This window comes from Heloderma suspectum, chromosome 3 (genome assembly GCF_057233095.1).
Source record: "Heloderma suspectum isolate Gila_16-S chromosome 3, 16-S_ref, whole genome shotgun sequence".
NCBI lineage: Eukaryota > Metazoa > Chordata > Lepidosauria > Squamata > Helodermatidae > Heloderma > Heloderma suspectum.
Genome location: NC_139460.1, coordinates 271,471,298 through 271,492,633, shown reverse-complemented (window position 1 = coordinate 271,492,633; position 21,336 = coordinate 271,471,298). Strand labels below are relative to the sequence as shown.

General features: G+C 43.8%; 1 protein-coding gene across 4 annotated transcripts in view; it reads left to right on the top strand.

The window, feature by feature from the left end:
- Window positions 1-3,550: 3,550 nt before the first annotated feature.
- Window positions 3,551-21,336, top strand: part of PAK2 (p21 (RAC1) activated kinase 2) — a 58,594-nt gene continuing 40,808 nt past the window's right edge. The window contains exon 1 of one of the 4 annotated variants that reach the window (XM_084846957.1): window positions 3,551-3,640. The gene's annotated coding sequence lies outside the window, so the exon portion shown is untranslated. Of the gene's footprint in view, window positions 3,641-3,663; window positions 3,872-9,332; window positions 9,420-21,336 lie in introns of those variants that run through there. The other 3 variants (XM_084846960.1, XM_084846958.1, XM_084846956.1) reach the window with 3 other exon arrangements.

Genomic DNA, 21,336 nt, shown 5'->3' with positions numbered 1-21,336 from the left:
TAAATCCGTTGCAATTTGATTTTTGACCTAGAACAGAAACTGCCTTGGTTGCCCTGGTGAGGACTAGTAACAGGTTTGAAGGGTACTGGACAAGGTGTGCTCAGCCCTGCCCAGTGCCACTCTGGCAGCCCCCACCCCAAAAACTTACCAGAGGGTGGTGGGGATGGATGGGGACTGACAGCAGCAAGCAGCACTGGGGATGGATGACAAAGGTAAGCCTGGCCCTGAGAAGTGCTGGGTGAAGTGGCTGTATCAACCTCTCCTATAGATCTTAATACCCAGATAGGTTCATAATGAGACAGGCAGTCCCATAGATAGCCAGATCTTACACTTAGGACTTTAAAGGTTAAAAACAACACCTTGTATTGAGCCCAGAAAGCAATTGGCAACCAATGCAGGTCTTTCAAGGCAGGTGTAATATGGTCCTGATCCAAGCCCAGCTGCTGCATTTTTCACCAGTTGTAACTTCCAGATACTTTTCAAGGACAGCCCCATGTAGAGTGCATTGCAATAATCTAAGCATGATGTGGTCAAGGCATGGATAATTGTTGCCAAGTTGGACCAACTCAGGAAGAGTTGCAGCTGGCCACCAAGCATCATTGTGCAAATGCACTCCTTGCTACCTGAAGATCCAGGGACAAGGGAGGATCAAGGAGCACTCCCAAGCTATGAACCTGATGCTTCAGGGTGAGTGCAACCCCTTCCAGAACAGGTTGAATCTTCGTCCCAGAGTCAGGCTTTCTACTGACCAACACCTCTGTCTCCTCTGGGTTTAACCTCAGCTTGTTCACCCTCGTCCAACTCATTATCAAACCCAAGCATCGTTCAAGGGTTTTGACTGCTTCCTTGGTGTTCAGTGACAAAGAGCAATAGAGGTGGGTGTCATTAGCATATTGATGGCACCTTATTCCAAAGCTTTGAATACTCTTCCAGCCGTTTCATGTAAATGTTAAATCACATGGAGGACAAGATAGAAACCTGTGGGATACCATAGATTTGGGGTCTCTAATGCTGTGCCTCTGGGCACCACTGAGCCTGCAGACACTTCTCTTGGTGCCTGCCAAGTTCCCTGCCCCTCTGTTTTTATTTTTGTAGATTTTTTAAAAATTAAACTTTTTTTTAGTTGAGAGGCTAACATGCTGCAAACCAAGGTGCAGGACTCTAGCACCAGCTTTATTTCCAAGAATGCTTCCTGGCTCCACACGGTTTGAATTATTGTCTTGGTCAGTGTTTTGGTTCCGCATACCGGCTGCTGGGATTGTTTTTAAGGTGTATGATTTATCTTAACTGTTTTAGCTAGATATAATGGCTGGTTGACATCTTTATCTGCTTCATGTTTTTGTTTGTTTGGTTTTTATTTTTGTAATGCTTTTTTCAGCCAACTTGAATGCAATTTAAATATTTTAAATAAAATGGTGATATTGAGTGGTATACTTCCTTTGCATTAAGGCATTCTTTCTCCAGATGCCTTACATCTACTTGCTGTAAATGTGACAACCATGTTGCTAAATTTGTTGCTGAGCAACAGTGAAAGCAAGCAGCATGGATATAGGCATAGGCTGGCCAACCATATGTCAAAACAAGAGAGAGGCTACGGAGTGACTGTTGATTTTAATAAAGCTGTCCTTATGTCAGAAGCTGCCTAGAAATTATGCCAATGTGGGGACAAAGAGCCTGAGAGAAAAGTAGCACAGTTTAGCTGAGAAGAATAGCTGGGCTTTTAAGCATTGTTCCTAACAAATCTGCACCTAAAATGGATTGTGTAGAGTTGGAACAGGTGCAGAAAGGGGCAACCAAAATGGTCAAGGGGCTGGAGCAACTCTCCTATGAGGAAAGGTTACAATGTCTGGGCCTTTTGAGCTTAGAAAAAGGTGAGTAAGGGAAGACGTGATAGAGGTGTACAAAGTGATGATGTGGAGAAAGTGGATAGGGAGACATTTTTCTCTCCCTCATATAATACTAGAACCTGGGACCATCCCATGAAGTGGGATGGTGGGAAATTCAGGACAGAGAAAAGTACTTCATACAGCACATAGTTAAACTACGGAAATCACTATCACAATATGTAGTGGTGGCCACCAATTTGGATGGCTTCAAGGGGGATTAGACAAATTCATGGAGGATAAGGCTATCTATTGCCTCCAGTATCAGAGGCAGTATGACTACATACACCAGGTGCTGGGGAACATGAGCAAGAGGGTGCTATTACACTTATGTCCTATGTGCGGGTTTCCCACAGGCAGTTGGTTGACCACTGAACAGAATGTGGGACTAGATGTGCCCTTGGTCTGATCCAACATGGCTGTTCTTATGAGATGCTTCTCCACCTTCTGCTAACAGTTTTATTGGATGTTTACAAAACAAGCTTAAGTTACCATTTTCAAATAGTTATTATGAAATGATCATGCATGCTGGCCAATTTAAATTTTAAAGAGTAGGGTGGCCACTTTGTTGTTCAGTTGTGTCCGACTCTTCGTGACCCCATGGACCATAGCACGCCAGGCCTTCCTGTCCTCCGCTCTCTCTCGGTGTGTGCTCAAGTTCATATTCATTGCATCGGTGATGCTATCTAGCCATCTCATCCTCTGCCATCCCCTTCTCCTTTTGCCTTCAGTCTTTCCCAGCATCAGGGTTTTTTCCAGTGACTTTTCTCTTCATATTAGGTGGCCAGAATATTTGAGCTTCAGCATCTGTCCTTCAGGGTGGCCACTTACACATCACCAAAAGAGTACACAGATTTACATCAAATTTTCATATGCTAATATCCATAGCTGCAAATTTAGAAATCGTGAATTTCAATAAATACAGTACATCTAATCATAGTGTGGAAGACTGTGATCAGATGACCTGTGTGCCTACTCTGTCTGCTATCCGGGTGTAATTGTTGATGAGCAACTTCATTGGCCCCTCCTCTCCATTCTTACCGTTCTTTATCTTTAAACTACACTTCGACTGGACAACCCTTCAAGTAGAGGACACCTTCAGGTAGAGGCCTGTCCACGGTAAAGTAGCTTGACTTTCCATACACCCCCCTCCCCCACTATGAGGAATACTTTAAAAACTAGCGAACGAACATGGAAACACTAGATCGATCAATTCCTAAAAATACACAATGTCCAAAATAAATGGATAACAGCATAAACTAACCCCTCCCCAGTTAAATTAATACTTAAAACTGCACAAGCACTGTTAAAACACGCACACCGAAATGAACTGAAGGATCTTTTGAGTACGGAGGAAAACAGGCAAACTCCTTGTTCTTACCAAAATAACTCCGAAATCGTCTCCAGCCCCCAAAATACTCAATTTCTCTCTTGTTCATCAGCCCATTCCTCCCTCACTGCTAGCCCAGCTGTACAGAGACATGCTTTGTGGGGACTGTAGTGCGCCTCTGCCCACCAGTGCATGATGGGAATTGTGGTTTCAGCTTCTCTCTCACCCCCACCCTTTTCTTTCGCGCCGCTGTCTGCACCAGGAGCCGCCTGGCCGGCTCCGCCTCTTCCTCTCCCGGGCTGTGGCCACGCGCGGCGGTTCCGCTTACTCCCTTGGCCGCCCGGTGGGCCCTCCCCGCCATTGTAGGAGGCCGCGCCCTGCCCTTAAGTTCCTCAGGCGCTCGGGCCGGTAACGAGGACAGTGCCTGGTGAGTCAAGGGCGGTGGGCAGGGGCAGCGAGGGGAAGGAAGAGGGGTTGGCGCTTCCTATTCGGAGGTGGAAGACAGACGGAGCTGCCCAGGCCCAGAGGCTGGGCTTCGACGGAGTCTCTCCATACTCTCGCTCTTGGAGGAAGCCTCGGAGAGGGGCGGCGGGGCCGCTGGAGGAGGAGGAGAAAGGGGGAAAAGTCGGCTGCTCTTGATTTGTGGCGTTGCGGGCAGGTGGGTGAGAAGACGGGCGTGGTGGAGCTCTTCAGCTGGCAGACGAACGCGCCTCTCCAGTCAGGTCTTGGGCAACATTCAAAGGCGTAAGCTGGTTGGGGTCGCCTTTACCTTATTCTTTCGCAGTTTATAACGGGCTCGTTCCCTAATCCTAGGCGCGCTCGGTAACGGGACTCTTTCACTCTTTTAGCCAGTGCAAACAACGATCTTCGTGGTCTTTGGAAGGCATTCCCCTCACAGAGGGTTTAGTTTTGTTTTGAGTGCGGGGAGGTTCTTCTCAGAGCCGTTTGGGCCCCTACTTTGTGCCTTGCACAGTAACAGCAGCATTTCCTCCTCCTCCCCCTCGGAGGCCAGGTGACGCAGGGCAGCTGTTGCTGTTGCTTGTGGGCGAGTGAGTGAGTGGTGGTTGCAAGAAAGAGCTGTCGCTGGCGCCACTCGCTCACCTGCCTTCTTAGTCTGGGAGGGGCAGTGGTAAAGATCAGGTCTGTCACGCTGCCCTGGGGAGATCACAGGTGAGCCAGTGAGACACTGGTGGCAGCTACTGTCTCCTTGGCCCCTCCCTCCAGAGGCAAGGCAGGGAGAATTGGAGCCTGTGGGGGTGCCTAGAGAGCTCGCTTGAAGAATTGCTATTAGTCATGATGGCTATATATTATCACCAATATCAGAGGCAATATGCCTCTAAACATCAGTTGCTGGGTAACAGGATCAGCAGAGTGGTATTATGCTCATGTCCTGTTTGTGAGCTTCTAATCAGCATCTGCTTGGTGACTGTGGGAACAGAATGCTGAACTACATAGACGTTGGGTCTGACTCAACAGGGCTGTTTCTATGTGCTTAAGAACTGGAGAAGGCAGGAGCTGCCCCTTCCTCCTCTTGCTTGCCTCCTTGCTGTGCACAGCACAGTGGGAGTATAGGGCCCTGAAACACTATCCAGAGAGGGAGAGTTTGAGCTACTGCCTTTGTCCAATTGCTTCCCTCTCCCCGCTCTCTAGACAGTGCAGGCATGCAAGTGGGCAGAGTTGAGTGTTTGTGCAAGGAACAGCCACTTCACCGCTCACTACTTGTGCGTGCTTTTTGAGTGGTAGATGGGTGGGGATTGGGCCCAGGGAGCCTAGTCATCCCTATTGCACCATCCAGAGAGGAAGGGTAAGCAAGCAGAGTTGCTTTTGTACCTGGGCTGCCTCATTGGGCCCAGTCCTCTTTGTTATGCTGCCCAAAGAAAGATGCTAGAAAGCAGGTAAAGCCTCCTAGAGTGAGCAGTCAGAAACATTGACTGGGTTTGCACAACATGCTAACTCACACTCAGTGGTTGAGTGTGGGTTGTTTGTTGAACTGTGGGATAGCATGTTGTCTGACTCTTACGAGTCACCTGGACTGCAAGGAGGTCAAATCAGTCAATCCTAACGGAAATCAACCCTGAGTGCTCATTGGAAGGACAGATACTGAAGCTGAAGCTCCAATATTTTGGCCACCTAATGCGAAGAGAAAACTCTTTGGAAAAGACCCTGATGTATGCTGGGAAAGACTGAAGGCAAAAGGAGAAGGGGACGGCAGAGGATGAGATGGCTAGATAGCATCACTGATGCAATGAATATGGACTTGAGCATGCTCCGGGAGAGAGCGGAGGACAGGAAGGCCTGGCGTGCTATGGTCCATGGGGTCACGAAGAGTCGGACACGACTGAACAACAACAACAGTGTTGTCTGAACCCAGGGCATTTTCCGTAGGGTGGCTTGTTAACCATGCAGTGTGGCTTATTTTTATTGAACAAGCCACCTTGAGAACCCTTGTTTTGTTGTTGGGTTGTTCAAGGTGGTTAACAAGCCACACTGCATGGTTAACAAGCCATCCTCTGGAAAATGTCCTGGGTTCAGACAACACGCTATCTCACAGTTCAATGAACAATCCATACTCAACCAGTGAGTGTGTGTTAGCATGTTGTGTAAACAGACCCACCTGCCCATTTCTCTCTTCTGTGCTGCCAGGTGACAAAAAGAGAGAGGCTGTTGTTTCCTTGTAACCTTGCCCTCCCCCATCTTTGGGCATGCTAGCATGGCAGGGATGATTGGGCAAGTGATGGTTGTAAGGAGCACCTGCCACTGCTTTTGATTGTTTGCCTGCCCTGTTCCTCTGGGAGGCTCTATCTGCTTGCTTGCTGTCTATCTTTGGGCAAAGTGGTGGAGAGGATTGGGCCCACTGGAGCTTCCCAGATACAGAAGCAACTACTACCCCACCTACTTGTCACTCCCTGCCCCCTCCCCCCAATGATGAAGTAGGGAGGATTGGGCTTGCTGGCTTCAAATCCTACCACTGTGAAGCCCAGAGGGAGAACACAGCTGAGCAAGTGAGTGGATGATGTGACTGTTCTGTATGCAAGCCGCAACCACTGCCCACTTGCATGCTTGCACTTTCTCTGGGAGCCACAGAGGTAGGGATTAGGGCCACTGTGAGTGAGTGGGCAGAAGCAGCAGCACTCTCTCTTTCTTATCAGTGCTATGAGGCCCAGTCCTTCCCATCATGCCACTCAGAGAAAGTGCTTGTGATCTGATCTGCCACACCCGCCCACTTGACCATCTTCTTTCTTGGTGGCATGGTGGGGAGGATTTGCCTGACTATTGCAAAGAGAACAGGAGGGCCAAAGGCACGTTGCTGTGGATCCCCTTCTTAAAACATGCTCGCTGCTGATCTTTGCATTCTAGATACTGGAATATCTTGCATCACCTACAGAGCCTTTCAGTGGAGAATGGGAGGGTCAGATCTGCGTCTATTCTCAGATTATCAAATGGGGAGTATATTTTTCTTCAAGTCCTGAGCATCTTGGGGTGTGTGTATTGGGGCAGGGAGGAACTTTTTCTCCCCCCCCCCCCCGCCTTTCCAGCTTGCTGACTGCAGATCAGGATGTTGCATCAAACTCTGAGAAGGGGAGTCAGTAACTTTACTCTTGTTCCCAAGAAGGGGCAGCCATTTGCACTGACAGTTCCATGCTGGTATTCTGGAGCTACAGGACATTCTCCCCCCCCCCCAGTAGTTAATAACACCTTTTTAATTTAGCAGTCATTAAACCCAGGATATATTCTTAATCCTACTATTGTAGAAGCAATACCTTTCGAAGCTGAAGGTATATTTTTAGTTCTACACACATTAAAAACTAAATATGGGATGGAACCCCCTTCTAGTCTGTGTATCTCCTATGATATAGTGTGTAGCTTACTTCCGTAGGAAATAATTATTGAACATATTGAGTGCCAGCTGGTAGACCAGAAATACTGAATGTTGCCTTATTTGAATCTCAACCTGCAAGCTGTTTTTTCATACTGTGTTTGTGTAAGGCTGCAGGAAAAGGAGGTAGGAAACTAGTTCAGAAGAGCTGGATGTGGTTGAAAATAGAGTCTTGTGGGACCTTAAAGACAAACAAATTCTGGCATAAGCATTCATTCCTTCCTTCATTATATTTCTATACTGCCCCATAGCCGAAACTCTTTGGGTGGTTCACAAAAACTAAAAGCCATCAACATACATTTTACAGAATATAAAAACCATTTACGTAAAGACATAGAAACAGCACACACAACAGACAGCAAATATCTGAAAACAAGTTTTAAAACAATTTTTAGACTAATCCACTTCCATCAGATACATGGAGTGTTACGGAGATTTTCAGGTTTACATACTATACATATGCGGCAGTGGTGGTATATATACCGCAAGCTCTCCATAATACTCCATGTATCTGATACAGTGGACTATAGTCCACAAACGCTTATGCCACTGTACATTTGTTGGTCTTTAAGGTGCCGCAAGACTCTTTGTTGTTTTTGCTGCAATAGACTAACATGTCTACCTCTCTGGGAATGGAAAATAATGGTATCTCCTTGGCTTTCCTAGTTGCCCTTCTGCTTCGAGGAAGGCAATGCACCTGTAAATCCTCCTAATGTATTAATATGGAAGATGAATGGAACTTTTTAAATGTTCCATGATTGTGTTTCAAGTACTTGTCCAAGGTGTCACTGTTTATCATTATCTTGTCTTAGTTTGTTTTATCGTTAGACTTGTATCACAGATATGGGCCTTGGGACATAATCTGGTCTGCCCCTTGCATATGTGAACTGCAGCATGTGCAGGAGGTGAGTGGTACTAGTAGGAAAAAAATGTAGGAAAGAATCCTTAGAATGCAGAATCTGAAGCAGAACTCTAATACTAGGACCTAGAAGCTGAGAGGCAGCAACGGTCTACTCATGGCTACAATATTTGAAATGTGACAATGTTATTTTGAAATCTAAACTGTGAAAGCTTAGAATACCTTTTATAGCCATTCCCAAACAATGCTTACAGCCTTATGCTGTACTTGTGGGGAGATTAGAAAGACTTTGAAATTTGCTTCTGTGGGTTTGGCTAAAATGAATATATCACCTAAAGCACTGTGGATTATATATGTCAGTGTAAAAAATAACTTGGTTATACTCTTGACTAGATACCTCTTGTTTCTGTTCTTGGAATGGTTGTAGTGGTAAAAAACAGAAAACCACAACTGTTGCATTATTTTCATGGGCAGCCAGTAGACAAGAAATTAGTTCATAAAAAGGTAACTCAGCCACAAACAACTTTCTGAATATGTGTGAATCATAGTAAAATACAAATATTATACTTTGACCATCTATGGCTCTACTGGAATATATTATTTGATTATAAATAGGTTGTTGTTTTTTATTCAATTCAACTATGTATTAGTGTCTGCTACATATGTAGAGACATTAAAAAAATAATTTTGACTTCACAGATGTTGTTATCAACTTCTTGAATGCCTGGATAATCAGGAGTTTGGAAGTTTTTCAAGCCACATTTACTTGAGAATTACTACAAATGATTCGTTACTACATGTGATTGGTTGAATGATGTATGGCAGTGGTTTTCAACCTTTCTCCACTGTGGGAGTCATTTCTGTGTCATCCTGTTTGCTGAAGAACCCCTCCTTGTCTGCCATGGGACTCTTGGGCATTTTACTTAATCCATATTATTATCCTAATGGGTAACATTATGTTTCCTAAGCTCAAAATGGTTTGTATATGGTTAAAGCCATATTTAAACTAGAAAAAGCTTAATACCAATTCAGATTTTGACAAACTCAGTTAAAAAAAATCCACACCCTACCAATACAAGCTACATCCTTTACCTATCATATTCAGTTTATCTATTTCCATGGCCTTTAGCAGCTCAGTACTGCAATCCCTGCAGAATGCCATCAGAGATGCACAGTTCTTGACCTCACTCGGGAGGGTATTGAAGAGCCTTGGAGTAAATGCAGTGAAAAAACTTTGCTCCTAAGCTTCTCATGAGCTTACTTCCTGTAGTAGAATACTGAGCAGGGCTTTTATCTGATTACTGCAGCTGGTGTGAGTTCATACAGAGAGAGGCAGTTCCTGAAGCATGTTGGATCCAGGTTATGATGAGCTTCAAAGATAACTACCAGCATCTTGGATTGGGCTTGGAAGTTCCCAGGCAGCGACCACAAATTTAATTGTATATGTTAACACCTCCCTGATATCAAGAGGTGAGTTGTGGCATTCTGAAGCAGCTGTATCTTCCTAGTTGTCTCCAAGGGCAGCTCCATGCCAAACTACTATGGTAGTCAATCCTTGATGTTATGAAAGCATAGATCAATATAAAGATCTCTCCCTGCTTTAAATGGATGGAGTCTGCACAACAAATGTACCTGATAAAAAGTTCCTGGTCATTGCTTTTATGAGTTTATCTGGAAAGGAGGCAGGATCCAAGAGTGCCCCCAGGCTCTGAACCTGCATCAGTGGGGTGAGTATAGATGAAACATCTGCCACTCAGTGATTTCACCCCATGCTGCATAGGAAGAACATTGTGACAAGGGGGAGACCAGCCTGGCTCCAGAGAAGGAACACCTAAGGAAACTTGCTTCAAGAAAACATGAAAAGGTCTAAATAAGAGATAACTGCAATCTGCTTTGGAGTAAATAGTGTATGGTATACATAGTTGCTATTTATTTTATTTAGGAAGTTTATTGCAAGTTGGGGCTTGTACAATTTGTCTTGTGTACTAGAGACTCTTACTAGGTATTACATGAAATTAAACTACATAATACATAAACTGTACACTATGGAATGGTGAGATGGGAAAGGCCATCAATACAATCACTCCCAAGTGCTCACCCTGGTGCTGTGGAGCCCATGATTCACCTTGGTTTACAGAAGATCTACAGGCAATGAAACGAGCCAGATGAGAGCAGAGTGCAGGTGGCACACAGGTCTCGAAGCAAGTATGATCGAAGATTAGCAAAGACTCTTCATTGTGCTTATTATGTGGCAGTAAGGATGGCAAAAAAACCCTTAAAAACCAAAAACCCCCTCTGTTATCTCATCCTTGAAATGTCACCCAGCAGAACTGTTCCGAGTGGTGAAGAGCCTGTTGGGATCTGGCTTGGGCTCAGAGAAATTGGGATTAGAACCTTTCTTCAATTGCTGTAATAAATTTGCTAGGCACTTCAAGGAGAAAGTTGCTCATATTCGCTCAGAACATGACACCACAGTTATCGCAGTCTGGGGTGGTGTCCAGTGTTCTGTCCAGTTGTGTTTCCTTGGATCGGTTTCAGTTGTTGTAGCCTGATGATGTCGACAAGACGCTTGAATCAGTCCATCCCACCACATGTAAGCTTGACCCTTGCCCATCTTGGCTACTATGATCTAGCAGGGGTGGATTGATTAGATGGGTCCAGGAGGTGGTAAATACTTCAGTGTGCCTGCTGCCTTGAAAGAGGCTTGTGCACCCTCTCCTGAGGAGGACTTCCCTGGACCTGGAGGTATGTGACAACTATCGCCCCATTGCTAATATCCCCTTTTTGGGCAAGGTGCTTGAGCATGTGGTGGCTGGGCAGCTTCAGACATTCTTGGAGGAAACTGATTATCTGGACCCATTTAAGTCTGGTTTCAGGCCAGGGTACAGCACAAACATCCTTGGTTGCTCTGATTAATGACCTACTTTAGGTGAAAGATGGGGGAGTGCTACCCTGTTGATCTTCCATCTCTCAGTGGCTTTTGATACCATTTATCATTGTATCTTACTGGATCAATTCTGCAGGATAGGAGTTGGGGGCACTGTATTACAGTGGTTCTGCTCCTACCTGCAGGGCCAATTCCAGAGAGTGGTATTGGGGGATTCCTCTTCTATCCCATGGCTATTAAGCTGTGGGGTGCCACAGCATTCTGTTCTATCCCCCACGCTGTTCAACATCTATATGAAGCCGTTGGGTGAGGTCATTAGGAGTTTGGGGGTGGGGTGTCACCAGTACGCTGATGATAGTCAGCTCTATTTCTCCTTGTCGTTGGCTGAAGAGGTGAAGGTGCTAGACCAGTGCCTGGAGGCTATAGTGGGCTGGATGAGGGCCAATAAACTGAAGCTGAATCCTGACAAGACAGAAGCTGTGGATTGGTGGTTCCTTAGTCCAGGAATTGGGTAAGCGACCTGTCCTGGATGGGGTTGCACTCCCCCTGAAGGAGCAGGTGCATAGCTTGGGAGTACTCCTAGATCCATTCCTGTCACTGGAGCCCCAGGTGGACTTGGTGGCTCAGAGTACTTGGGGCCAGCTTCAGCTGATCTGCCAGCTATGACCTTTCCTGGACATGGATAACCTAGCCACAGTAGTACATGCGCAGGTAACTTCCTGATTAGACTACTGCAATGCACTATACATGGGGCTGCCCTTGAAGATGACTCGGAAGTTGCAGCTAGCACAAAATGCAGCAGCTAGACTGCTGACCGGAATATCTTGTAAAGATCATACAACACCAGTTTTAAAGGCATTGCACTGGCTGTCGGTATGCTTCCAGTCAGAATTCAAGATTCTAGTGATGACATTTAAAGCCCTAAGCGGCTTGAGACCTCGATATTTGAGGGAGCGCCTCTCCCTATATATGCCTGCCTGAGAACTGAGATCTCTTGGAGGGGCCCTCCTCTGCGTCCCACCAGTAAGAAACATACACTATGGTGGAATGTGGGAGAGGGCCTTCTCTGCTGCGGCACCCTGGTTGTGGAATGTTCTCCCCTTGGAGGCCAAATTGGCAGAGACATTGGTCTTGTTTCAGCGCCAAGTAAAAACATGGCTTTTTACCAAAGCCTTTGAGGGCTAAATGCATTCCTTAAAGTAGCACATTGTTTTAACTGTTTTAGGTTTTAATTGGTATTAGCTTGTTTAATGTTTTAATATGTTTTTAGCTGTTTACATTATTTATTGTTTTATACTGTTTAAATTGATTTAATCTGTACATTGCCCTGAGATCTTAATGATATAGGGCAGGACACAAATGTTTTAAATCAAACAAACAAATACATAATAGTTTAATAATTAATAGTTACTTTAGTTACAAGTACTTCAAGAATGGCTACTACCGTCTGCTTCAGAGGAAGCCACAATGATGAGAAGAAACCTGAAAACAGGAAAATTATTTCACAACTGTCTACTGTAGACTTCCTCCTCAAATAGCTACTTTTAAGCACTAAGTGTAGATAATTTATTTCCTTACAACAGGGATGGGCAGGCTTTAGGTTTACGGGATTTCATTTCTAGAGGGTAGCCGTATTCATTGCAGCAAAAACAAACAGTCTAACAATAGACTAACAAATTTATTCTGGCATAAGCTACAGTCCACTTCATCAAATGCATAGGGGATTATGGAGAGTTTCAGGTTGAATCCCAAGATTCACCAGGCGGAACCAGGTGCAAAATAGTAGCTCAAGAAGGCAGACATAGGAATTTGTTTACAGTACCAGAACCAGCACTCTCACTGATCTGCTCCTGTTTTCTTTCAAGCTGTCTTGATTTCTGCAGGCTAACTTAGGAAGGTAGGAAGGCTTTTTGTTGTTACTATTTTTAGCAATTGGGAGTTGGAACCCTTGTTGATCTACTGCAGATCACCTGGAGATCTATCAGTAGATAGATCTGCCTTCTGCTTACCCCTGACGTAGAACCATTGGTACACATCATCATCATCAATTTTACTGTTTTAACTTTCATACTAACATGTAAGATGTTTTATGTGCCTTATTTTTACATTAAAATGTTTCTGAAAACCTGTAATAATGTCATTCTGTTAGGGAAGTGGTAGGAAAAAGAAATATCCAGCCTTTGTTAGGTGTATCTCCCCAGCACTCTTTTTCTTCACTCTGGTAACATTATTCTGAAGCACTTCTGAGTGTTGGCATTAAGTTTGTGCCTATGTATTTGCATCATTTATATGCCAGTCCACGACAAAGTAACATAACATTAAAAGCAACAAAATATGACACAACTAACAGCAACCCAAAATTAAACACACTTTAAACAAAGAGGCCCAGACTACATGAATTCTTTAAAAGGCTTGGGTGAACCAAAAAGTCTTCACCTGGTGCCGAAAAGACCACATCAGTAGTGCCTGGTGAGCCTCTCTGGGAAGACTTGTTTCATCCCTGAGGTGCCACTACTGCAAAGGTTCCCTGGTACTTGCCCACTTAATTTCATCCAGTGTGGGCACTGCAGTAGGGCCTCTGAGGAAAGTCAGGCTTTGGATAGGTATATAAAGCAGAAGGTAGTCTTTCCAGTTTTACCAGTTAAAGCCAGCACTTAAAATTGGGCCCAGAAACTAACTGAGAGCCCTACTGAGTAGTAGTTATTTTAACAGATACAGTGATAGCAGCAAAAATGGCATATCTTGCTCAACCATAAATGCTGCTTTGCTGTATTTATTTTATTTTCATCTTGCCCCTTCTAAGGTTCTTGACGGGGTAAGGTATGTTAAGCTTACTATCAGTGGAGTATGGTGTTGGCTTGGGTATTAGACTGGCCTCTTGGATATGCTCAGTCCAGGCTGTGTGGGGCTTTGTAAGTTACTGCCAACACATTGAATTGAGCATGGAAGCTAATAGGAAGCCAGAGCAGTTACTACCATAATGTTTTACCAATATCCCATTCCATTAAATGACATGACATAGCATTTTGCAGTGCCTAAAACTTCCAAACCATTAGTAGGGACAGCCCTTCATAAAGTATCTGCCCTCAAAACTATCAATGAAGTTATGAATAATGATTGTTTGGTCTGCAACTGAGAGAAAAATCCTCAGTTGTCTCAAGAAATGGAGCTAGTACAAAGAGTACTCCTGGCCACAGGGCCTGACTATCTTGCTTGCCCCTTTTGCCATGGTGAGAGATCAGCCAGGCTATGGTGAGCATGATAAGCCCAAGGCTTCCTCCCAATACTAGAACTGCAAAGCAGGGGGAGGAACGATCCCCCCCAGCCCCAAACATGGGTAGAAGTCTGCGGTTTGTTTTAGCTTTGCTTTGCTGGGTGCAAGTAGAGAGCCAAAACAAACCTCTAGCTTTGCGCTTGAGAGGGACAGCATAGAGGCAGTGCAAGTCAGTGTTCCTCTACCTCACCAGCTTTGAGCCTGTAGAGGACCATTGGCTGGATTCTAGCCACCTGGCAAATGCAGAGAAAGCTGCCACACCTCTGCTTCTTGCTAGCTCTGAGCTGGAGGGGGACTGCAGAGGTGCTTTGCTTTGTTGCTGACCTTGTGCTGCATTTCAAAGATGCAGCATGAGATCATGGACAAGACCCCACTTCTTGTGGCAGGGGCGTTTCCTGGCAACTACAAATTTTTGGTAGGCCACACAAAATTTGTTGACCTCTGGCCATTATCTCAACCTAGATTTGGAGGCTTGATAGTGAATTCGGAAGTACTACAACCTGCAAGCCAAAGGGTGTCAGTGATGGAAATCCCAGTCCCCTCCAGGACTTAATTTTAGTTGGTTCATCTGGTCCCTGATCATAGGTGGTGAACTACTGTTGATTTTTATAGCAATATTGTAGAAAGTTCAGATATTTACTTATTCAGGATGATTTCCAGAGGGGTACCTGTGTTAGTCTGTTGCAGCAAAAACAACACCTTAAAGACTAACAAATTGATTCTGGCATAAGCTTTCATGGTCACTGTTGGCTTCATCAGATGCACCTATTCAGGATGCTGGTTGTTCCTGTAAGTAGTTACATGATAACTGACTTTTCCGTTTAGGTTTTTGTAATTGAAATTTGTTCTCAAGCATTTTATGAAAAGCTAAAGTAACAGAATTACAAGATGGTAGTACTTACGGGGTGTTTTTAAGAAAGAGCTTAGCAGTAACTATTTGATAACTTGGCCCTGTATCTAATTTTTCTTTAAGCTTTGGGTGCTTTAACACCATCATGGGGGGAAGGTGAGTAGGGGAACCAAGCTGCACACACCCCGCATATGACTGTGGAACTATGCAGCCAGTGTGGTTCCCTTATCCATCCCCGTAGCGTGGTTTTCTTGTTGTCTTCCCACTGCTGAGGCTGCATATCTCAGCAACCACTGTGGCAGGAATGGGGTTGCATGGTGACCATAGAGTTTGGCCATGCAGGCTAGAATGTTGCTGGAAGTTCCAGATGCTCTAGGTAGCCTTCTCTATGGTCGCCCGGATTTATCTATGGAGTGGTCAGATGGGAAGGCCCAGAAAAAAAAACGGAAACATTCAGGATTTTTTTTCCCCAAGGACCGTTTTTATTTCTTTCCGAAAATTGGAAAAATTGGGTTTGGATTATGAAATATTTCATTTTAGAATTTAAGACAAAGTATTTATATTGTTACCCAGCCTTTACTCCCCTCATAATGATTTCTAAAAACTATGTAATAACACTTTTATAGAAAGACTAGAGATGCAAGTTGTCTGGAAATAATGAAGCCATGGGGAAAAAATATGTTTTTAACTTCTCTGTAAGATTCCTAGCATAGTTAGTTCTTTCATTCCTTATTAAAAGTATTGATCCAAAGTATATTTTACTGATAGCTCAGTGAATAGCTCAGCTTCCCAACATGTGAGTAGAGTCACTATTGACAGTAAATGTGCATTTTTGACAGCTTGGATTTTGTCCTATAGAGTCCTGTGTTTCTGATGCTGTAGCAGTCATTTAGTGTAGTTCTAATCTATTCAGACAATAATTACAAATGTACTATGAGTTTACTTTTAAAATTTTTTAAATATAATGATAATTTTATGAGCAAGCTAAGTCATACATAAAGTAACTTTAGGAGCAGAAAGGCTACTTCTAAAGCAGCCCTCCCCAACCTGGTGCCCTCTGGATGTTTTGGACTACTGTGCCCAGCATTCCTGACCATTGGCCATGCTGCCTGAGGCTGATGGGAACTGAAGTCCAAAATATCTGGAGGACATTGGGTTGGGGAAGGCTATCTTAAAGCAACAAAGTGACTTTAGATCTGTGAAGAGCACTAAAAAAATAAGTATTGCTTATTTTTCAGTTTTTCCAAAAGTTCCAATTTATTTGAAAAAAACAAACAGGAAAAAACCAAGTTTTCCATGGCCTCAGAATTTCTGGAAATTTTACATCTCTAGTCCAGATTTATCTACAGAACACACACATGGTAAGCCACCCAGGGACCCAATACCCACTCTGCAGAGGGTGAGAAATGAGGGTGGGTAACTGAACGATTGTGGGCAGCCAAAACACCCCCCCATGACACCCTAAGTCACTGTGGGTCACTCCTGAATGTAACCCATGATGGGTTACCGTGTCATCTGAACCCAGCAATGATGTATTAAGGCATGCCTTTCAGAAGAGTCTACAGTCTTCTTAAGGGAGTGTCTGAAATAAGTAGCTGCTCACCAGACCCTAATGGAAAGAGAAGTTCCTGTCAGAAACTTCCAGGGGTGCCTTGCAAAGAGAACAGCTGGTCCTCTTGAGTAGGAAGGAGAAAAATGTATGAGATACACCTTGCTTTTTATACCTGATGTTGTTGTATAACTTCTTCTTGTTACTGATGTTTGGGAACTTTGCCTCTGCACTCTTCCTACAGAGTGTTCTTGCTTTTCGACAGCTGTAAAGAGGGGGGAGGTTACCTCTCTTTTCTGTTGTGCTCTTACTTGATTCTTGCCATGTAGAGGTAATGCTTCCGTTTGACTGAGGTAATTGTGTAACAAAACATCAATATTATGATACTGAATTCAGGTTAAGAGTACTAATTATCTAGTGTCTGGAGCCATTGTAACTAGCTCATATTTATCTTTAGTGTTCTAAATATAGTGCCTTTACAAACATGAGCAAGAAAATCTCTAGAGTTTAACTCTAGGGCTGGAGTAATTTTTTAAAGATGAAAGATCCATTCAGTGAGGATAGTCTTCAGTAGGAAGATCATCAGTTAATTCATCAATCATCATACACTTATGAGGAAACACTGGTGTAGAATTATGTTAAGACACATGGTGATTGTGAAGGAGTGCTTCCTGCACGTATTTATTTTTTAGTTACTAGTACTTGAATAATAGTTGATGGTGTATTCTGGAAGAAGACAAATTTCTGCTTGGCTCTTTGTAGTTGGTAATGTGCATAATAAAAACTGGTGTTAAATTTAACTCCTGGATAATGGTAACTATCCTGCATACTAGAAATAGCTAGCTGTTTTTGTGTTTAGTGGTGAAACCTTTTGTAGTCCCTCTCTTACAGGCACACAGGTTGGAAACGTTTTGGAATATGCAAGTATAGATGATCTAATAGTTACTGTAATTGGTTTAGTCTCTGTTAAGTAGCATTATCCCAGTTATAGCCCATAGTGAATACATTAGGATTGAGGAGATTTGGGCTTCATTCATGTTCCTTTCATTGCTTTCCGGTGTTACTGTTGGATAAGCTCCCATGTGTACCTCTCTACATTTTCCCACAGCGTATAGGAGGCAGATCATTATTCTCTTTGGTGCAGAGACTCTGCCTGTGCTTGAGATCCAGCATTATAAGTTGTCTTCAATAGAATATCCTGCTTCAGTTTAGGCTTGACTTATACAAGGTTAGTCATAGTACAATGACTAGGTGCAACAGAGACATTTTCTGTTATTACACTTGGCTTCTATTTAGCATGAGACAATGCTGCACAATTCAGGATATATCTGCACGGAGCATCTTTTGCTTTTAGTGTTCCAAGAGCTTGTAGCCATGCTGTAGATATATATTGAATTTTTATTACATTAATGCCAGATTAGGACCCTTGTGAATGTGTGGGGTAGGGGTTTTTTTAAGAACTGGATCAGGACTCCTGCACCTTCTGTAGAGTAAAAATGAGAAAGACATAGCTACTAGATAAGGATTTAAAGTATTGTTTTGTCCTTAAAAGGGATGGCTTTTTCAGTAATCTTACCGCTGCTTCCTTCAAACATACAGACACCACCCCTTCCCACAATGAGGCATTTATCACACCCACCACCCACTCAGTCCACCTCTAGCTGCTGTTATTAGTCAGGATGGACAAGAATTTTGTACACATGTGGTTGGCTTCACCTCTCCAAGAATCCTGTCCACGTCCTCATCCTTAGGTTGCAGACACTGAAACTAGAGCTGGGCCAACATTTTTAGCTCAGATCTTTTCGCCCATTCATGGGGTGTGAGGACTGAAACAAAATTACCCTGCAAACTGGGAAGGGCAGGAGAAATTTTAGAGATTTTTTGTTTTGACCAGCGTCAAAAAAACTGGGTTTACCAGTTAAACCCACCTTATATATTATGATGAGATGGCTCAGGATTTTAATGTTTTTCCTTTAACAGTTTTAAATAGCCTTGTTGGCTGCTCCTCACAGCTGGGGAGACTCCCACTGCAGCCTCCTGACTTCCTGTGCCAGATCAAGAAGAGGAACTAGCTACATCCCTGAAGTCCTTTAGCGTGTATTTTAAAAAAATAAATGCTAAATTAAGGGCCTCCAATTTAGATCAGAATCACAGTACAATAAGGGGGGATTAACCTTCCCCTCCCCATGAATTGCAGTCCCAAGCCAAACAACCCATGGTTTGTTGTTCATAGAATCATAGAATAGTAGGGTTGGAAGGGGCCTACAAGGCCATCGAGTCCAACCCCCTGCTCAATGCAGGTATCCAAGTCAGAGCATCCCTGACAGATGGCTGTCCAGCCTTGTCTTGAACGCCTCCAGTGTGGGAGAGCCCACTACCTCCCTAGGTAATTGGTTCCATTGTCGTATTGCTCTAACAGTCAGGAAGTTGTTCCTGATGTTCAGCCGGAATCTGGCTTCCTGTAACTTGAGCCCATTATTCTGTGTCCTGCACTCTGGGATGATCAAGAAAGCCTTGATCATCCCAGAGTGGCCTTCCTCTCTGTGACAACCTTTCAAGTACTTGAAGAGCGCTATCATATCTCCCCTCGGTCTTCTCTTCTCAAGGCTAAACATGCCCAGTTCTTTCAGTCTCTCTTCACAGGGCTTTGTTTCCAGTCCCCTGATCATCTTTATTGCCCTCCTCTGGACCCTCTCCAGTTTGTCTGCATCCTTCTTCAAGTGTGGTGCCCAGAACTGGACACAGCACTCCAGATGAGCCCTAACCAGTGCTGAGTAGAGGGGAACTAGTATTTCCCTGGATTTGGAAACTATGCTTCTGTTAATGCAGCCCAAAAGAGCATTTGCCTTTTTTGCAGCCACATCACATTTTTGCCTCATATTCAGCTTGTGATCTGCAACAATTCCAAGATCTTTCTCGCTTGTAGTGTTGTTGAGCCATGTATCCCCCATCTTGTAACTGTGCATTTGGTTTCTTTTTCCTAGGTGCAGAACTTGGCATTTATCCTTGTTCAATGTCATTCTATTGTTTTCTGCCCAGCGCTCCAGTCTATCCAGATCACTTTGAATTTTGTTTCTGTCTTCCAAAGTATTAGCTATCCCGCCCAATTTTGTGTCATCTGCAAATTTGATCAGCATTCCCTGCACCTCCTCCTCCAAGTCATTAATAAAAATGTTGAAGAGCACTGGGCCCAGGACTGAGCCCTGCGGTACCCCACTCGTTACCTCTCCCCAGTTTGAGAAGTTTCTCCCCAGTTTGTTGGCTTAGAACTTTGGGTTGTTTGTCCCTCAACAACTCAAGAGTTCCAGGTCCAGACATGACATCAAACAACCCAAGAATGTTGATGAAACTGGATGCAAAGTGAAAATGGTGAGTGCGTGGGAGGCAGCTCTTTTGCCCCCGGGCAGCCCTCACAACTCATGGGTTAAACAACACACGAATTGCTGTTAAGGGCAAACCAGGTCTTAGTATCTAAAAATAAGTTTGATTTGTTTTTCTAGGAAAATATTTCCTAAAACCATGATTCATTGGCTGATTTAGGTTATGTTGCTTGCAGGTGCTGTATAGCTTTCTGTTAGGTTTGTTTTCTCTCTCTAATCCTGTTTCATATTGCTGTTAACATAATTTAAAGTTGTGTGTTCCCAATGTATATGTACTAAGTCTGCAAGAAGGGATTTTATTCTAAACCCACCAAACCATCCTTTGTACAGCATGTGGTAAGCTTAGGTGCTTCACAAAACATATGAAGATGTTACAGATTTTCTATCTTGCAGCAGGGCACCTTTATTCCATACAGGAATAACTGTTTGAGTCTCAGCTACATTTGCAACAAAAATGCTTTAAAAACAGACTTGTGCAGGAGGTCAGCACAAATGCATTTAAGGTTTCTCTTATAAACCAATTTTCAGGCGTTTCTCTAGTGTTTCACTTGAATACCTATAACCAAATGTTGTCATGTTGCTATAAAAACCTAAGAAGAACAATATTTTCTACCAATCTGTGATCCTGTATCCCATCAGCAGAGTGATACTTCTAAGTCTGTACTGTGGTGTGTTGGAGATCCTCCTTCTAATCTCCACTGAAAAGTGCTGGTCAGATCAGTAGCTAGCTTTGATCCATATAACGCATCAATGTGCTTCAGTCTTTGGGGCTAGCAGAACTCCCCCCCCCCCCCCAAGCTGCGGTGGAAGGTGATGAAGCTGTACTACTTTGGACAGCAATAATCTGTGGTTTATTGAGAAATTGTATTCTGTTTTGAACAGAAAATGGATGTGTTCAGGAAAGGCTTTCTGAAGATCAAGATACATTTTCTCTCTTGCCCATATGACCTAATAATTTCTCTGAGTAGGGAATATGTTGTCTTTGTGTTTCAGTCAGTGCCCACAGCATACTATTGGTGCAAAAGATATCTGGATGGGAATGCACTTTGATAGTCTCCACTTTGACACAACTCAGCAATCTAGTGTTTAAAGCCTGCAGCTATTTCTGGTTGAACCATGGGAATGATGCTTAGTTAATATTGCAACAGAATTTATGCATATTACATACTTTGGGGTTAGGGTTTTCATGCAGGTTAATATTTGCTCCTCTAATTGGTTGTGGCCAGCCCCATTAATTAAACATTTTGGAATGCAGGACTTTTGAAATCCCCTACTGTTGCGCAGACCTCATGTATGTGCCAGGTTCCTCCTCCTGCTCTAAATTTGGTGAGCCAAAGCTAAAGATGCTTTTACTTCCAGCTGTAGCAGAGAGTTTGCTTCTCCAGTTGAAGCTTATGGGCTTTTCTTCTGACAGTAAGACTGCAGGCAATCGAAGCTGCCAGTGCAC